This window comes from Moschus berezovskii, chromosome 7 (assembly GCF_049115385.1).
Source record: "Moschus berezovskii isolate FMDL1 chromosome 7, NW_MosBer_1.0, whole genome shotgun sequence".
Lineage (NCBI taxonomy): Eukaryota > Metazoa > Chordata > Mammalia > Artiodactyla > Moschidae > Moschus > Moschus berezovskii.
Window position 1 is genome coordinate 5,520,024 of NC_142466.1, and position 17,591 is coordinate 5,537,614.

General features: G+C 45.3%; 1 protein-coding gene across 1 annotated transcript in view; it reads left to right on the top strand.

Annotated features, from left to right (window-relative positions):
* The first annotated feature begins 9,316 nt into the window (after nucleotides 1–9,316).
* ANXA10 (annexin A10) overlaps nucleotides 9,317–17,591 on the top strand; it is a 43,280-nt gene continuing 35,005 nt past the window's right edge. Inside the window, exons 1-2 of the mRNA XM_088837640.1 lie at nucleotides 9,317–9,567; nucleotides 16,999–17,093. The gene's annotated coding sequence lies outside the window, so the exon portion shown is untranslated. The remainder of the gene's footprint in view (nucleotides 9,568–16,998; nucleotides 17,094–17,591) is intronic.

Genomic DNA, 17,591 nt, shown 5'->3' on the forward strand with positions numbered 1-17,591 from the left:
ATAGTGCTAACCTGGCTTGTGTGTGTTTCTGATTGTTAATTCCTGGGAGTTAGATAAGGCATAAATTACCATGACTCTTGAGACATACTGGAAACTCTTTGGGTGCCATTATTTCTGGATGGAGGTGCCAAGCGTATGGAATTACTTCTGTTCTTCACAGGACTTCCTTCCTTCCACTGTCAGCTTCACTGGGCTGAATCATTCTTACTATGATTTGAAAAGGGTATGTAGGTTGTAACTTCTTCTTTTGCACTCTCTTTCAATTTATAGTTCCCTGGGTTTAAAACTTTGAATCCTCAATTTTTTCCTTTGAATTCTGGAAAGACTGATCAAACGCCTTCTAAAATTTAATCTTATGGAGGAGAGTTTGGATCCCAATTTGATTATGTCCCTTGTAAGCAACTGGAATATGTATAAATGTTGTCCCTTAAGTGCTGACCTTGATATTTTTCATTAGTATTCCCAGAGACAAGATGGTCCTTCTTTATCACATCACAAGGATGTGATTCTTTCACTGGCTGAATTTTTTATGATGCATTTCCCTCTATTTTTTTTCATTATTTTATTATATTTATTATTTTATTTTATATAGTGATGTATTATTTTGCTATTGTTATGTATTTATTGGGCTTCCCTGGTGGCTCAGAGGTTAAAGCATCTGCCTCCAATGCGGGAGACCCGGGTTCGATCCCTGGGTCGGGAAGATCTCCTGGAGAAGGAAACGGTAACCCACTCCAGTATTCTTGCCTGGAGAATCCCATGGACGGAGAAGCCTGGTAGGCTACAGTCCACGGGGTCGCAAAGAGTCGGACACGACTGAGCGACGGAACGGAATGGAACGGATGTATTTATTATGATTATATTATTTATTAGTTTTATTTTATTATTTTGTTATTTTTTATTATTGTTTTTCTTCAATAGTTATGCTCTCTCCTAGGGGTATATACATTAAATATAATGTCCTAAATTATGTCTCTATATCTTATTGTTTCTTCTGTAATTCATAATCTCAACCCTATGTCTTTTTTCTGTTTATTCTGAAAGACCCTGGACAGAGTTACCAAATAGCAATAATCTTCTTACAATCCTCATTAATTGGCATCAGTCACATGAAATGCTTCCAAGATCTTTTAAGCTATGAAACCTAGTATTTCTGGTAACTTCAGTGACAGTCTTTATTTACTTACAGAACAGTAGTAACACATTGCCTTTTGTTCATCCAGGCAGAATGGTATTTCAGATTTCCTCATTGTATCGTATCAAATGCAAGCTTCCTAGAAATGGCACCAAACCACTCCAACAATAAAGCAGATTGAATAGAAGGGGAAGTTCTACAAGCTGTCTCGGGGTTCGGGGGAAGGCTGGATATTTATAAATTCGGGGGGCTGGCTTTAAGGGTATCATTTGACGAGGGGCTGGGGTTCCTGATGGATTGAGCAAGTTCCTGAGCTAAGAGTTCAGGCTGGGAGGACACAGGGAGAGGAGGATTCCAAGGTGAAGGGTTAATTTTCTGTTACTTCTGTAACAAAGTATCAGAAAGGTGGAGACAATACCAGTGTATCCTCTGACATCTCTGCAGTCAGGAATCTGAAATCAGTCTCAGCAGGCTGCTGTGCCCAGGACTGGGTCCTCCTGGAGCCTCTGGGAAGGGGGTCTCCTCGCCCTTTCACCAGCTAGAACTCGCCCACCTCCCTGCACAAGTGCCCTTCCTTCATCCTCACAGCCAGCATCACGGCAGCTTGCTGTCAGCTTCACGTCATCTGCTGTAGTCAAATCTCCCTCTGCCTCAACAGGTAGGACTATATTCAGGGCCCCCAGATAATCCAGGATACTCTCCACCTCAAACCCCTTCACTTAATCACACCTACAAACACGGGAGCATCTTAGATTCCTGGGATTAGGAATTGAATATTTTGAGGCTTGAAGAGAAAGCAGTCATTTGATGCCATCAATTCATTCTGAACAGGGTAAGTTTTATAGTGTTTGATGTTAAAGCTGAAACTCCAATACTTTGGCCACCTCACGCAACGAGTTGACTCACTGGAAAAGACTGGTGCTGGGAGGGATTAGGGGCAGGAGGAGAAGGGGACGACAGAGAATGAGATGGCTGGATGGCATCACCGACTCGATGGACGTGAGTTTGAGTGAACTCCGGGAGTTGGTGATGGACAGGGAGGCCTGGCGTGCTGTGATTCATGGGGTCGCAAAGAGTCGGACACGACTGAGCGACTGAACTGAACTGAACTGAACTACATATTATTAAGATAATGTTCACAGTACCTGTTATTCAGATAAAGTGATCTTCAGTTATAACTTCCTTCATAACTGTTTCCTCAAAATATAAAGTCCTGTGAGGAAGACACTTCTGGACCACAATCATTACAGACCCTGTGGTTGAATCCAGTTTCCTCCATCCTTTTCTTAAACACCTTAACATCCATCTACTAAGTTGTGAAGACCTTACAGAAACTAATTTAGTAATTGGTTCATAGTCATAAACACTTCTGCATCAGTTTGAGAATATAACTCAGCCTATCTTAATATCCGGGAAGATCGCTTCGAGGAGAGCATGGCGACCCACTCCAGCATTTTCGCCTGGAGAATCCCACGAACAGAGCAGTCTGACGGGTTACAGTTCATAGTGTCACAGAGAGTCAGACACAACTGAAATGGCTTAGCACACTTAATACCAGTAGCTATGGTAGTCATCAGATCACTAAGCTGTATTTTTATTACATGCTAGATGCATATTTCCTTGGGCTTCCCAGGTGGGTTCAGTGGTCAGTTCTGATGACGTGGATGAACCTAGAACCTATTATACAGAGTGAAGTGAGTCAGAAAGAGAAAATACTGTATTCTAATGCACATGTACGGAATCTAGAAAGATGGTACTGAAGAATTTATTTACAGAGCAGCAGTGGAGAAATAGACATAGCGAACAGACTTATGGACATGGGAGAGGGGAGGAGGGTGAGATGCAGGGAGGGAGTAACATGCAAACATGGAAACTATGTAAAATAGACAGCCAACAGGAACTTGCTGTACGGCTCCGGAAACTCAAACAGGGGCTCTGTGGCAAATTAGAGGGGTAGGATGGGGTGGGAGATGGGAGGGAGACTCACGGGGAAGGGATATATATATACCTATGGCTAATTCATGTTGAGGTTTGACAGAAAACAACAAATTTCTGTAAAGCAACTGTCCTTCAAAAAAAAAAGAATCCACTTGCCAATGCAGGAGACACAGGAGACACGGGTTCAATCCCTGGGTTGGGAAGGTCCCCTGGAGGAGGGCGTGACAACCCACTGCAGTATTCTTGACTGGAGAACCCCATGGACAGAGGAGCCTGGCGGGCTGTAGTCCAGGGGTCCCAAGGTCAGCCACGACTGAGAAACTAAACAGCAACAGTGAGTAAGAGAGCAGGGCTCAAGTGTCCTCACCAGGAGAGAGGCAGACCACGCGCGTGCAGACGTGCCAGCTAACCAGACTGAGGGAGCGCTTCATGGCTCACAGGCATCACATCACACTGTGCGTGACGCCACAGGCCAGCTACACCTCACCGAGGCGAGGAAGGGTGACCACTAACAGACGAGGCCAGCGCTCCAAGGAGCCCGAAGTAGGTGCCTTACGTGGAACACTGTTGCTGACTCCAGCTCAACTGAAACATAATAATTGACACGAAATGAATATAATATTTAATATGCCATATAAATGGGCATGAATGACAAGAGCTCGCTGGAAAACTGTTGTTAGAATTACTGACCATTCACAATTTTTTTTACTTTTAGTGTTGAATTTACTTCTAAAACATTTTTAGTGTTTTATTTTAAGACGAATAGATAAGGAGAGAACTTTAAGTGGCAAAAGAGATGAGAAGTGTGAACAGAAAGAAAGAATTTTTACATCATATTGTAAAATACATTGTATTAGTCTGTGTGAAGGTTTAAAAAGCTATGAAGAAAAAACTGTGGATTTTTATTTCACATACAAATTTTGTCTAATAAATCACTACAGACAGTTCAAGAGAAGAAGGGGGCGACAGAGGGTGCGATGGTCGGATGGCATCACTGACTCCACGGAAGGGAGTTTGAGCAAAATCCAGGAGATAGCGGAGGACAGGGAAGCCTGGCGTGCTGCAGTCCATGGGGTCACAAAGAGTCACAACTTAGCGACTGAACAACAGCTTTCCTTATGTATTACTTTACAGCTTTCTGTGTGCGTGTGTGTGTGTGTGTGTTTTCTTTTTGCAAAATATATGAATAGTTTCATTTTCTACCACTCACTCCAGTTGGAATTCTGGAGGACTCTAGTCCAGCCGGGAATGAAATGCTCTGTTTTGTGATGGACATTTGCACATTCAGAGAGGAGATGGCCTAGGCTACTTATGTAACAATAAGTTACATATGTAACAATATGTCTCACTGTTTCCAAATACAGTTTCTCTTTTGTACTTTTAGTTCAGTTCAGTTCAGTTCAGTCGCTCAGTCGTGTCCGACTCTCCACGACCCCATGAATCACAGCACACCAGGCCTCCCTGTCCATCACCAACTCCCGGAGTTCACTCAAACTCATGTCCACAGAGTCGGTGATGCCATCCAGCCATCTCATTCTCCGTCGTCCCCTTCTCCTCCCGCCCCCAACCTTTCCCAGCATCAGAGTCTTTTCCAGTGAGTCAACTCGTCGCATGAGGTGGCCAAAGTATTGCAGTTTCAGCTTTAGCATCAGTCCCTCCAATGAACATCCAGGATTGATCTCCTCTAGAATGGAATGGTTGGACCTCCTTGCAGTATAAGGGACTCTCAAGAGTCTTCTCCAACACCACAGTTCAAAAGCATCGATTCTTCGGCGGTCAGCCTTCTTCACAGTCCAACTCTCACATCCATACATGACCACAGGAAAAACCATTGCCTTGACTAGACGGACCTTTGTACTTTTAAGACATGGACAAATTGGGAAACTGGGACTGTCACTTGTACACTACCATGTGTAAAACAGATGGCTAGTGGGAAGCGTCTGTAAAGCACAGAGAACTCAGCTCGCTGCTCTGTGATGACCTAGAAGCGGGGGCTGGGGGGCTGGTAGGGAAGTTTAAGACACTGTATGTATACACACATAGCTGATCCACTTCATTGTACAACAAAACTAACAAAGCACTGTAAAGCAGTTATACTCCCATGAATTAACAAATAAATAAATAAGACAGCCCTTTGTCTGAGAGCTTGTAGCAAGACTGAGGTCAGCAGGCAATGAATGGCACCGTCACCCAAGACCTGTGCAACGAGCCTTCTAACTCCTACAACGAACACGCTTCAAAGAGCCTTTAGTTTTCCCAACGCAAAAACAGAAAAAGCTATGCAGACAAAAAGGATTTAGTAAAAGACATTGACAAATAGCAGAAAATAAATTTCACATTTAAGGCAGGGCTTGTCTTTCAATAGTTTAAATCTTAAATTGCTCTAGGATTATAAGATTCAAAAGAAAACAACTGAGGTGAAGAGAACTCAGTCTAGGAATTTACCTTAGAATCTGCTTTCTGAACTCAATTTAGTGACTGAAAGCAGAATCAAAGTCTATTTTCTTAATAGAGTCTCACTCATGGGGATGATAGTGAATAAGGAAATAAAACTCAAATCGTCTCCTATGCAATAGTGTATAGAAATGAGGGTTGGCTCAAGAAAACTAAGTTCTGACTCATCACCAATAAGCTTGAGATATCCCTCATAGCTCAGCTGGTAAAGAATCCGCCTCCAATGCAGGAGACCCCAGTTCAATTCCTAGGTCGTGAAGATCCACTGGAGAAGGGATAGGCTACCCACTTCAATATCCTTGGGCTTCCCTTGTGGGAAGAGCTGGTAAAATCCGCCTCAATGCAGGCAACCTGGGTTTGATCCCTGAGTTGGGAAGATCCCCTTGAGAAGGGAAAGGCTATCCACTGAAGTATCCCGGCATGGAGAATTACATGGACTGTATAGTCCATGGGGTCGCAAAGAGTCGGACACGACTGAGCAACCTTCACTTTCACTTTATCAGAAGTGAACTGGACACTGGCTTGCAGACACACGCATGGGCATCCTAAGATTCTAAACTATGTCCGTATTTTAATCACACATCTGTCCATCTAGGATTTAAAAAGAATGTTTCACGGACACGTTTATGCCTCTGAGTATAAAAACTTACTAATATCGGTCAAGTGGAACACAAATTGAATTTAATTCTTAGCTTTAACACAAGTGAACAGTGTTCTTACTCCCCCAAAATTTTTTCATTAATTTTTTGAACAGTGTTCTTACTCCCCCCAAATTTTTTCATTAATCTTTTGGCAGTGGTATATGCATGTTTCTTAAGACTAGAAACCAGGCTCATCAATTAATTAATTTTCTGCTCTTAGACCGTGAGCCCCAGAACGTTGTGTGTTCAGCAGAACTGCTCTGTGAAACTGCCTGCTCAAGGGCCCAGAGACCCGTCACCATGGGAAGGCTCTCTCCCCATCATCTCTTGGCAAACTCACAGCAAACGGGGGGAGCTCCCTGTCTCAGCACACCTGAACTGGTAGGCCCTGCTCTGCGTGTGATACTACCCAGCCCAGTGCTGCCGGCTCAGGCTCAAGTAAGAGATGCAGAGGCACTCCGCTATTGGCACACGGCAGAGTGTCAAAGGAGGGGCTTCGGAAGCTCACGTCTTCCTCTGCACCTGCCAGTTTCTGCCAAAAACCCTCCACCCCACCTGCATCATCTAGATTTTTGTGAATTTTGATTCTAGATTCAATATTTCAACTTCCGATAATACAACTTTAGGGCCCCTGAATTTTTTTTCTAAAGCTGTGGTGGTAACTGCCACTTCTAACTCATGGTTAATTTTTTATTGGGGGTATAGTTGCTTTTCAATATTGCGTTAGTTTCTTCTGTACAGTGAAGTGAATCAGCCACGTGTGTACATAAACCCCCTCCCTCTGGGACCTCTCTCGCCCACCCTCCCCACCCCTCTAGATCATCACAGAGCACCGAGCTGAGCTCCCTGTGCTATACAGCAGATTCCCACTGGCCAGCTGTTTTACACATGGTACTTGAAGCTCCAATACTTTGGCCACCTGATGTGAACAGCCAACTCATTGGAAAAGACTCTGATGCTGGGAAAGATTGAAAGCAAAAGGAGGAGAGCAGCGGAGAATGAGAAGGTTGGATGGCATCACCGACTCAGTGGGCATGAACTTGGGCAAACGCCAGAATATGGTGGACAAGGAGGCCTGACATGCCGCAGTCCACTGGGGTCACAAAGAGGCAGACACGACTGAGTGAATGAACAGCAAATAGCAATTTATACATGCCAACGCATCTCTCTCAGCTTGCCCCCTCCCCCTCACCCCCACGCCCACAAGTCTACCCTCTACATCTGTGTCTGTTTCTGCTCTGGAAATACGTTCATCTCTATCATTTTTCTAGATTCCACATTTATGTGTTCATATACAATACTTATTTTTCTCTCTCTGGCTTAGACCTAAATATAAGACCAGACACTATAAAACTATCAGAGAAAAACCTAGGAAAAACATACTTTGACATAAACCACAGCAAGCTCTTTTTTGACCCACCTCCTAGAGAAATGAAAAGAAAAGCAAAAATAAACAAACGGGACCTAGGTAATCTTAAAAGCTTTTGCACAGCAAAGGAAATGATAAACAAGAGGGGAAGACATCAGTCAGAATGGGAGAAAATATTTGCAAATGAAGCAACAGACAAGGGATTAATCTGTAACTCATTTAAATGGCGGAGAAGGCAATGGCACCCCACTCCAGTACTCTTGCCTGGAAAATCCCATGGATGGAGGAGCCTGGTAGGCTGCAGTCCATGGGGTCACTGAGTCAGACACAACTGAGCGACTTCACTTTCACTTTTCACTTTTATGCATTGGAGGAGGAAATGGCAACCCACTCCAATGTTCTTGCCTGGAGAATCCCAGGGACGGGGGAGCCCGGTGGGCTGTTGTCTATGGGGTCACACAGAGTCGGACACGACTGAAGCAACTTAGCAGCAGCAGCAGCAGCATTTAAATGGGATGAAGCCCCATAATAGGGCTCTCTTTTTGGTTTCTAAGTAGTCTCCAATTCCTAAGAAAATGCTTACTGTTTACTAAGAAGACATGTATTTATTTGATTCTTACACTTTTCTACTATCAGTTCCAAGTTTCTCAGTTTCTAGATCCCAATATGGGAGAGAACAGGGGATTGAAAAGAACTCAACTAAGTCGCCGCAACTGACATACAATTAACACATCTGTTTAAAATACCCATGTGTGTGTGTCTTAGAGTTGTTCAAACATATAGAATGTACTTTTGTTTTTATTTATATGAAAAACATGCTGAAGTCTTTGGTGAGTATTACCCAACTCCTCTCTCTCTTTGACCCTCCCCACCAGATTCAGGGTACCATCTTCCCAGCTCCGAATTTCAACCCTGTGCTGGATGCTGAGTTGCTGGGAGGCGCACTCCAGGGATTCGGTAAGCCTGGGGATGTCTAGCTCCTTCGGGGTCATTTTTCCTGTGTTTTTACCTTGTTTTATGACTGTATGTGCATGCTCACTCAGTTGTGTGTGACTCGGAAACCCCATGGACTATAGCCCACCAGGCTTCTCTGTCCATGGATCCACCAGGCAAGAATACTGGAGTGAGTTGCCATTCCTTCTCCAGGGGATCCTCCCAACTCAGTGATTGAACCTGGCTCTCCTACACTGCAGGGAGATTCTTTACCATCTGAGCCACCAGGGAAGCCCTACAGAAGGCAAACAGATTCAAACAAAAAGCTGGGCAAAGACGTAGAATTAAAAAAAAATAGAAAAGATGAACAGAATTGCCTCTCACCATTGCACATCTGATCGATATGTTCTGGCCTTAAATTCTTAAATGTCTCACCACTACTACGAAATGAAATTCTTAAGTCAAAAACTTTTTCTGGGATAAGCATCCTTTCTCACCATGCCTGTTTTCTAGTCTGTTTCCTTTGCGACCTCCATATCCGGCTAAAGCAGCCCTCTTCCTGCTGTTTCCGAGGGGCAGCTCCTCTGCATCCTGCAAACTGGCCCAGCCACCCCCAACTGCTCCCCGCACCCCACCTGGAAGGCTGTTTTCTTCTCCCACCCACTTGGCATTCAAATCCTTGTCTTTCAGGAACCCCCCGTGAGCCTTCCTCTCTGAGCCTTCTTCACCCTCCAGACTCTCAGGCCTGACACCGCCTTCTGCACGGCCCTGCCCCACCCTCCACCCAGCCTGTCCGCTCTGTCGACTGCAGACCAGTCTGTGAGCTCCCAGGGCGGGGAGGCTGGGTCGCTCGCCTTAGAAGCGGATGCCCAGTGAACGAACACGAGTTTAGGAAAGAAATGTAGAGAGAAGGGGGACGTTGTTGAGTTTTTTTTAAAAAAAGATTTAATCGTTAAGACTCGACACAGAGCTGTGAGACGTCAAGCTGCACTAAGGAGACTGCTGCTGAGCAGGGAGATAAACACTGACGCCGGAACGTTTGCACCAGACATACAACGCCTTCCAGGAGAAAGCAGACGGTCAGCGTGGAAGACAAGGTCACCTATATGAAAGCGATACTATGTGTGTGTCTGTGTGTTTGTGTGTGTGTGTGTCCACTGCCAGAGGAAAACAATAAAGAACTTGAATACGCTCTGAAGTCCACTTTAAGAATCTGCACTGCTTCCATGCCCTTTGAAATGTCAAGCCTCACTAGAAACATCTAAAGGCAGGGTAATAGAAAGTTATGGATGAACTCTTCCTTCTGGAGAATATTCTGCTTAAAACTATACATCAGAGCAATCTACTCATTGGAAAAAAAAAGTGTTTTTCTTTGCATCAGTTTCAGTTTTCTTGTCATTGCAATTTTAGGGTCAGAATTCAGATTCACTTTGACCCTTGCAGCTTTTGCTTGTCAGTGTTTTAGCTGAAGGATTCCAGGAGGTTCTGCATGTGACAGCACAGGCTTGCTTCAGGGTGACAGAGCAAGGACACAGGGCAACATGCTTGCAAAGGCTAGCCATCTTGATGCTCCTGGCAAAGTTCAACCAAAAATGACAACTCCAAGTGTTCTCCTTGGCTACTGTGGGTTCTTTCCAGCTTTGCTGAGACATAACTGATGTACAACAGTGTAAGTTCAAGGTGTATGTACACATGATGATTTGACATGCATGTCGCTAAATGGTTAACCCAGTAACGTTAGCTTACACATCGTTCTCATCGCATAATTACCATTTCTGTCATTATGCTGAGAACATTCACTGATTACTCAGCAGCTGTCAACTATGCAGTGCAGTACTGTTAACTGTAGTCTTTTCCTTTGAGAAGCTTCTGAGTTTGATGTAATCCTACTTGATTTTTTACTTGGCTCTGTGTTTTATTAATACTTAGAAAAATCAGAAAGCAAAACTATGGTCTGATGCAAATGAAAGGGAGTTGTTTTAATAAACAGTGTATAACAGTTCACCAAGGAAAAGCAGTGCCGCCCAGGTAGCGGTCTCTAACAGTCCACTTGCCAAGTCCCAGCTGTGACCAGCTGCTTCTCCTGCCCATGCACTCTTAGAACGCAGAGCTCCTGTGTTTATTTTGTCTCAGTTAGCATATAAAATTTCCAGACCATCCCTGCCAGATCCTGGACATTGGGAACTATCTTTGACCTACACACCTAAATCACAGCAAAGCTGCCTACAAGACAAAATGAATCTTTGTGGGACCCTCAGTGCTACTTAAATTAGATCCACCACCATCTGCCCCTGACCTTGCTCAGCAATAATATACTGTGAGCTGTAGGGTGTGTGTAGATGCTATTTATATAAGTGGAGGAAGTATCCCTTTACACCTCATTGCTGAGTATTCCTGTATGTCCCCTGGAAGCAACCATTCAGCATCTACTAATTCATGTTCATGATGACTTTGTAGAAACACATCATGAATAACAAGAATCAAACATACATCATACAAGCCCATAAAATTGCTAAGGATCATTACGCTATGCTTTTCTGTTAAACCATCAAGTCGGAATCATTCAGAAATTCCTGGCCCTGCAACAGGACAAGAAAGAAAGACACAATGTTCAAAGAACAAGTCAAAATCCTTTGTTTCTGCAGCAGACATTACCAGCAAATTTCAAAACCAAGGTAATCCAGTAAAAAATTATTAGAAGCATGATAGTTCAGGAGAAGGAAATGGCACCCACTCCAGTGTTCTTGCCTGGAGAATCCCAGGGACAGAGGAGCCTGGTAGGCTGCTGTCCATAGGGTTGCACAGAGTCGGACACGACTAAAGAGACTTAGCATGCATGCATGCATTGGAGAAGGAAATGGCAACCCACTCCAGTGTTCTTGCCTGGAGAATCCCAGGGACGGGGGATCCTGGTGGGCTGCCGTCTATGGGGTCGCACAGAGTCCGACACGACTGAAGTGACTTAGCAGCAGCAGCAGCAGAAACATGAGAGTTCAATAATTTTTCTGGACACACGGTCCACACAAAGTTCAATATCATCCATTTCATTAAGAAATTATTCTGTTAAGACCAAAATAAAAATATTATAACTTGAAATATTGATAGAATACAAATATGAATAATTTTAACCAAATAAATTTTCTTGTAATTTGCAGAAACTATACAAATGTTTACTAAGTCCTTTAGAAAAGAAAAACACATAAATAATTCAATAGATATGTCATGTTAGTGATTTCTCCAAATTGATTCCTAAGTTTACAGTTATTTTAGTTGATATTTGAATAACATTTTTGAGATCCATATGAAAATATTTTGAAATACTTCTAGAAGAATATATGAGCCAGAATTGCTATGAACTTTGAAAAATGGAGAGTAATTCAGAGAGGTGTATTGTGGATAATGCCAACAGAATAACAACAAAAATCACATTATAATAATTATGTGATGATAGCAAAATCAATACTTATATATAACTGAAAAATCTTATTTGTTGTTGTTCAGTTGCTTAGTTGTGTCTGACTCTTTGCCACCCTATGGACTGCAGCACACCAGGCTTCACTGTCCATTACCATCTCCGGGAACTTGCTCAAACTCAGGTCCATCGAATTGGTGATGTCATCCAACAATCTCATTCTCTGTTGTCCCCTTCTCCTCCTGCTCTCAATCTTCCCAGTATCAGCATCTTTTCCAATGAGTCTGCTCTTCACATCAGGTGGCCAAAGTATCAGTCCTTCCAATGAATATTCACGACTGATTTCCTTTAGGATGGACTGGTTGGATCTCCTTGCAGTCCAAGGGACTCTCAAGAGTCTTCTCCAACACCACAGTTCAAAAGCTTCAATTCTTCGGCGCTCAGCCTTCCTTATAGTCCAACTCTCACATCCATACATGACCACTGGAAAAAAAAATAGCTTTGTAGACAGACCTCTGTTGGTAAAGGAATGTTTCTGCTTTTTAACATGATGTCTAGGTTGGTCACAACTTTCCTTCCAAGGAGTAACTGTCTTTTAATTTCATGGCTGCAATCACGACCCGCAGTGATTTTGGAGCCCAAGAAAATAAAGTCTGTAACTGTTTCCACTGTTTCCCCATCTATTTCCCATGAAGTGCTGGGACCAGATGCCATGATCTGTTTAGTTTTCTGAATGTTGAGTTTTAAGCCAACTTTTTCACTCTCCTCTTTCATCAAGAGGCTCTTTAGTTCCTCTTCCATTTTCACCATAAGGGTGGTATCTCTGCACATCTGTGGTTATTGATACTTCTCCCAGCAGTCTTTATTTCAGCTTGTGCTTCATCCAGCCTGGCATTTTGTGTGATTACTCTGTCTAAAGGAAATCAGTTCTGAATATTCATTGGAGGGACTGATGCTGAAGCTCCAATACTTTGGCCACCAGATGCGAAGAACTGACTCACTGGAAAAGACCCTGATGCTGGAAAAGTTTGAAGGCAGGTGGAGAAGGGGACGACAGAGGGTGTGATGGTTGGATGGCATCACCGACTCGACGGACATGCATTTTGAGCAAGGTCCGGGAGTTGGTGATGGACAGAGAAGCCCAGACGTGCTGCAGTCCGTGGGATCACAAAAAGTCAGACATGACTGAGGACTGAACTGAACTGAACTCTGCATGTAAGTTAAATAAGCAGGGTGACAATATATAGCTTTGATGCACTCCTTTCTAAATATGGAACCAGTCTGTTGTTCTACGTCCAGTTCTAACTGTTGCTTCTTGACCTGCATACAGGTTTCTCAGGAGGCAGGTAAGGAGATCTGGTATTCACATCTCTTTAAGAATTTTCCACAGTTTGTTGTGATCCACACAGTCAAAGGCTTTAGCATAGTCAATGAAGCAGAAGTAGATGTTTTTCTAGAATTCTCTTGCTTTTCTATGATCCAATGGATGTTGGCAATTTGATCTCTGGTTCCTCCGCCTTTTCTAAATCTAGCTGGAACATTTGGGAGTTCTAGGGTCATTATGTGAAGCCTAGCTTGAAGGATTTTGAGCATAACCTTGTTGGCATGTGAAATAAGTGCAATTGTGTGGTAGTTGGAGCATTCTTTGGCATTGACCTTCTTTGGGACTGGAATGAAAACTGACCTTTTCCAGTCCTGTGGCCACTGCTGGGTTTTCCAAATTTGCTGGCACATTGAGTGCAACACTTTCACAGCATCATCTTTTAGGATTTGAAACAGCTCAGCTGGAATTCCAGCACCTCTACTAGCTTTGTTCATAGTAATGTTTCGTAAGGCCCAACATCGATATTTTAGGAATCAGTGAACTAAAACCAACTAGAATACATGAATTTAATTCAGATAACGATCATTTTACTACTGTGGACAAGAATCCCTTAGAAGAAACAGAGTAGCCCTCACAGTCATCAAATGAGTCTGAAATGCAGTGCTTGGGTGCAATCTCAAAAACTACAGAATGATCTCTGTTCGTTTCCAAGGTAAACAATTCAATATCACAGTAATCCAAGTCTATGCCCCAAACACTAATGCCAAGGAGGCTGAAGTCTATGAAGACCTACAAGACCTTCTAGAACTAACACACACACACACAAAAATGATGTCCTTTTCATCATAGGGGACTAGAATGCAAAAGTAGGAAGTCAAGAGATACTTAGAGTAACAGGCAAGTTTGGCCTTGGAGTACAAAATGAAACTAACAGTTTTTCCAAAAGAACACACTGGTCATGGCAAACACCCTCTTCCAACAACACGAGAGAAGATTCTACACATGGACATCACCAGATAGTCAACACCAAAACACCTTCTACTTAATAAGAATGTAGTTAAAGCTACATTCATTTTGGATCTCGCGGTCAACAGACTCCTCTGGAACCATCTCACGTCCCTTGGGTCCAGGACGTAGCCTGGGAGCCTGGGCTCCCTGCTGCTTGGTGCCACTTCACTGCAGGCTACCTTTTTGTCACAAATCTGAGATCCAGTCTTTGCAGAAGATTCTCTGCCTCCCCACCTCCACTCTGCCGCTGCCAGACCCTCTCTCTCACATGAGCAGACACCCCGCCCCACACTGGGTCTCAGAGACCCACTATCCACCTTTCCCCAATCCTCAGCCCTGCTCACTGCCCGTTTCCACAGCCGGCTCACTACCTTCCTATGAGCCCAGCTTTTCCAGGATGGCGTTAAGTCCCCAAAACACGATCTGCTTAACATACCAGCGCTTCAACTCACTTTTCTACTCATCTCCATAGTTTGTCAGAGAAAAACTGTACCACACACAACTCAACAGGCCAGGATGCCCTTACCAAAGGAGAGAGACTGGCCCCAGCTCCTCTGGGACAAAAGCAGGCAAGGTCTAGCCCTGGGCTGAGCTAGTGAGTAGTTCAGAGGACGCAGGGTGGGGGCCCGGTCACGCAGTGAGGACATCTGAGTCTGCCCACTGGTACTGAGGGTGCCACCTGCCACAGCGCCCGGGGACAGCGACTGTCTTTCTCGGGGACTACTCAAAGGGGTGGGTCCTAAGCCCTGAGGAAGGCATTTCTTCTTCCAGCAAGTGGTTGGGAGAAGATTTACATCTCAAAGGAGTAAAGAAAGAGTTTACAACCACAAGATTTCCAAAGTAAATGCTCTCAGGAAAACAAAAGAAAAGATCAAAGGCTTAAGATAAGGAGAAGTCTACCTAAATATTGGTCAAGCTGAGGAGCTGCTAAGGTCTCCCTGGTCACGACGTGACTGCGAGTGTGCATGTTAATCTGCCCAGTCACGTCCGACTGTTTGTGATCCCGTGAACTACAGCTCGCCAGGCTCCTCTGTCCATGGGATTCTCCAGGCAAGAAAACTGGAGTGGGTTACCATTTCCTTCTCCAGGAGATCTTTCTAACCCAGGGGTTGAACCTGCGTCTTTTATGTCTCCTGCACTGGCAGGTGGTTCCTCATAACCACAGTTACATCTCCCTGCAGCGACTGTACATCCAGGCATTTTACCAGGTCGATGGGTTGATGAAGGAGGAAGCGCGGGACTCAAAGCCTAGGAGCAGGGCCTCTGTTACAAGCAGGGGCCTGATTCCCTCCTCTCACAGCTCCCTCCCCCAAGACTCTTCCTTCTCTGCAGGGTCTGCACTGAGTAAGGGGCAGATGGGCCCTGAGCAGAGCAGCTGGAGTTTGTCAGGTAGGTTAAACTGGAGCTGTGTCTCCCCTGATACTCCAAGGACAGAGCCAGTGGTAGGAGCTGAGGTCTGCAGGAGTGAGAGAGGACGAGCACATCTGTCCCTCCTGAGGTCAGGGAGACTGGAACTCCCCCCAGGCGCAAGTGCACAAGAAGGCTCCTCAGGGGCCACAAAGGGAGGGGCACCATCCCATAATGTCGTTCAGTCGCTCAGCCACGTTCGACTCTTTGCCACCCGTGGACCGCAGCACGCCAGCCTTCCCTGTCCTTCACCAACTCCTGGAGCCGGCTCAAACTCACGTCCATTGAGTCAGTGATGCCACCCAACCATCGCATCCTCTGTCGTCCCCTTCTCCTCCTGCCTTCAATCTTTCCCAGCAGCAGGGTCTTTTCCAATGAGTTGAGTCTTTGCATCAGGTGGCCAAAGTATTGGAGCTTCAGCTACAGCATCAGCCCTTCCAATGAATATTCATGGTTGATTTCCTTTAGGATGGACTAGTTTGATCTCCGTCCTGTCCAAGGGACTCTTGACAGTCTTCTCCAGCACCACAGTTTGAAAGCATCAATTCTTCGGCACCCAGCCTTCTTTATGGTCCAGCTCTCACATCATAATAAGTGCTGTCAAACCTCCCACAGTCTTCTGTGCTAGAATCCATCTTGGCTAAAAGATGAGCACGTACATGGGGAGGGCCCTGGGACGGGTCAGATGTGGGGAAAGAGGCGAAGTAACTGGCCAGAGCGGAACAGAGCCCTGGAAGAAGTGCCCCACACTGGTGATTTAAATCACGTCTCTGTCACACTCCTCATTAGGGACCTTGCCTGCTCTCTTCTCTGGGTCTGTGTTTCTGCTTTGCTCCTACTCTACATGAACTGCTTCTTTGTTCCCTTTGCATGAACTGTGCTGCCAATAAACTCTGCACCTGCTTCACCCCATTTTGTGGGGAATTCTTTCTCCAAAAAAGACAAGGGCCCTGGTGGTCTCACCTGCTGTCAGCAGGACCAGAGCAGTCCTGTCCTCTCAATGCACATCTGTTGTAAGTCATTCGGAGCCGTGTGGGGAGAAGGACATGGGGTCTGTTCAAACCGGATCAGTGTGGAGTTCAGGGAAGCCTTTTCCTGGTGGGGAAGGAGGGGGATGGGAGAAAGGCCACATTCTCTCCTCCCTCTATTTTTACTGAATCTTTGAAAAGAAAAGTCTATGGCACCAGGAGAGGGGGAGACAGAAGGCACCTCGGCCACAGCAGGGAACAATGGACCTTCCACTCAGGCTGGGCCTTCTCCCTCACTGGGAGCACCAGGGGACGAGCTGGCCCATGCGCCCGACCCCTGCACCGCGGGCTCTCCCCATCTGCAGTGTGGCACTCACAGCACCCACTCTCCAACATAACTCTCTTCCAGGCTGTGACAAGGACCTGCTGATCGACATCCTGACCCAGCGCTGCAACGCCCAGAGGCTGTTGATCGCCGAGGCTTACCTGAGTGCCTTTGGCCGGGTGAGTCCCTCCAACTCCTCCCATTTCCAGGCAAACTTCTGAGACACCTCCAAACCGGGTCTGGTACGCTCTCCAGTCTCTGATCCCAAAGGTGTCCGACTTCACTGAACATCAGAGACAGTTCCTCTGCCTCAAACGTGTGGCACAGAATGTGGGGAAGATACACATCAGAAGTGCCTGTGCGTGATGTGTGACCCCGCCAGGCCTTTCTTAGAAATCACTCAGCTTCACAGAGTAGAAGCTCTCACAGCCCGACACTACCAGCTGGTCCAATGAGGCACTGCCTGGGAACACCCCGTGTTCAGCTCAGGGGAGGCACACAGGGACTAATAGTCCAGGCCCAGAAATAAGATCTTCTCCTGCAGTTCTCCTGAGGTCCTCACCTGCATCTCTATTCAAGTGGCTTCCCCACCAGCTTTTCCTCCCAGAGCTACAGTTAGAGACCATTAGGAAAAATGGTGCTCAAAACTAGTTTCAGGCAATAGAACCGTCCAGAGT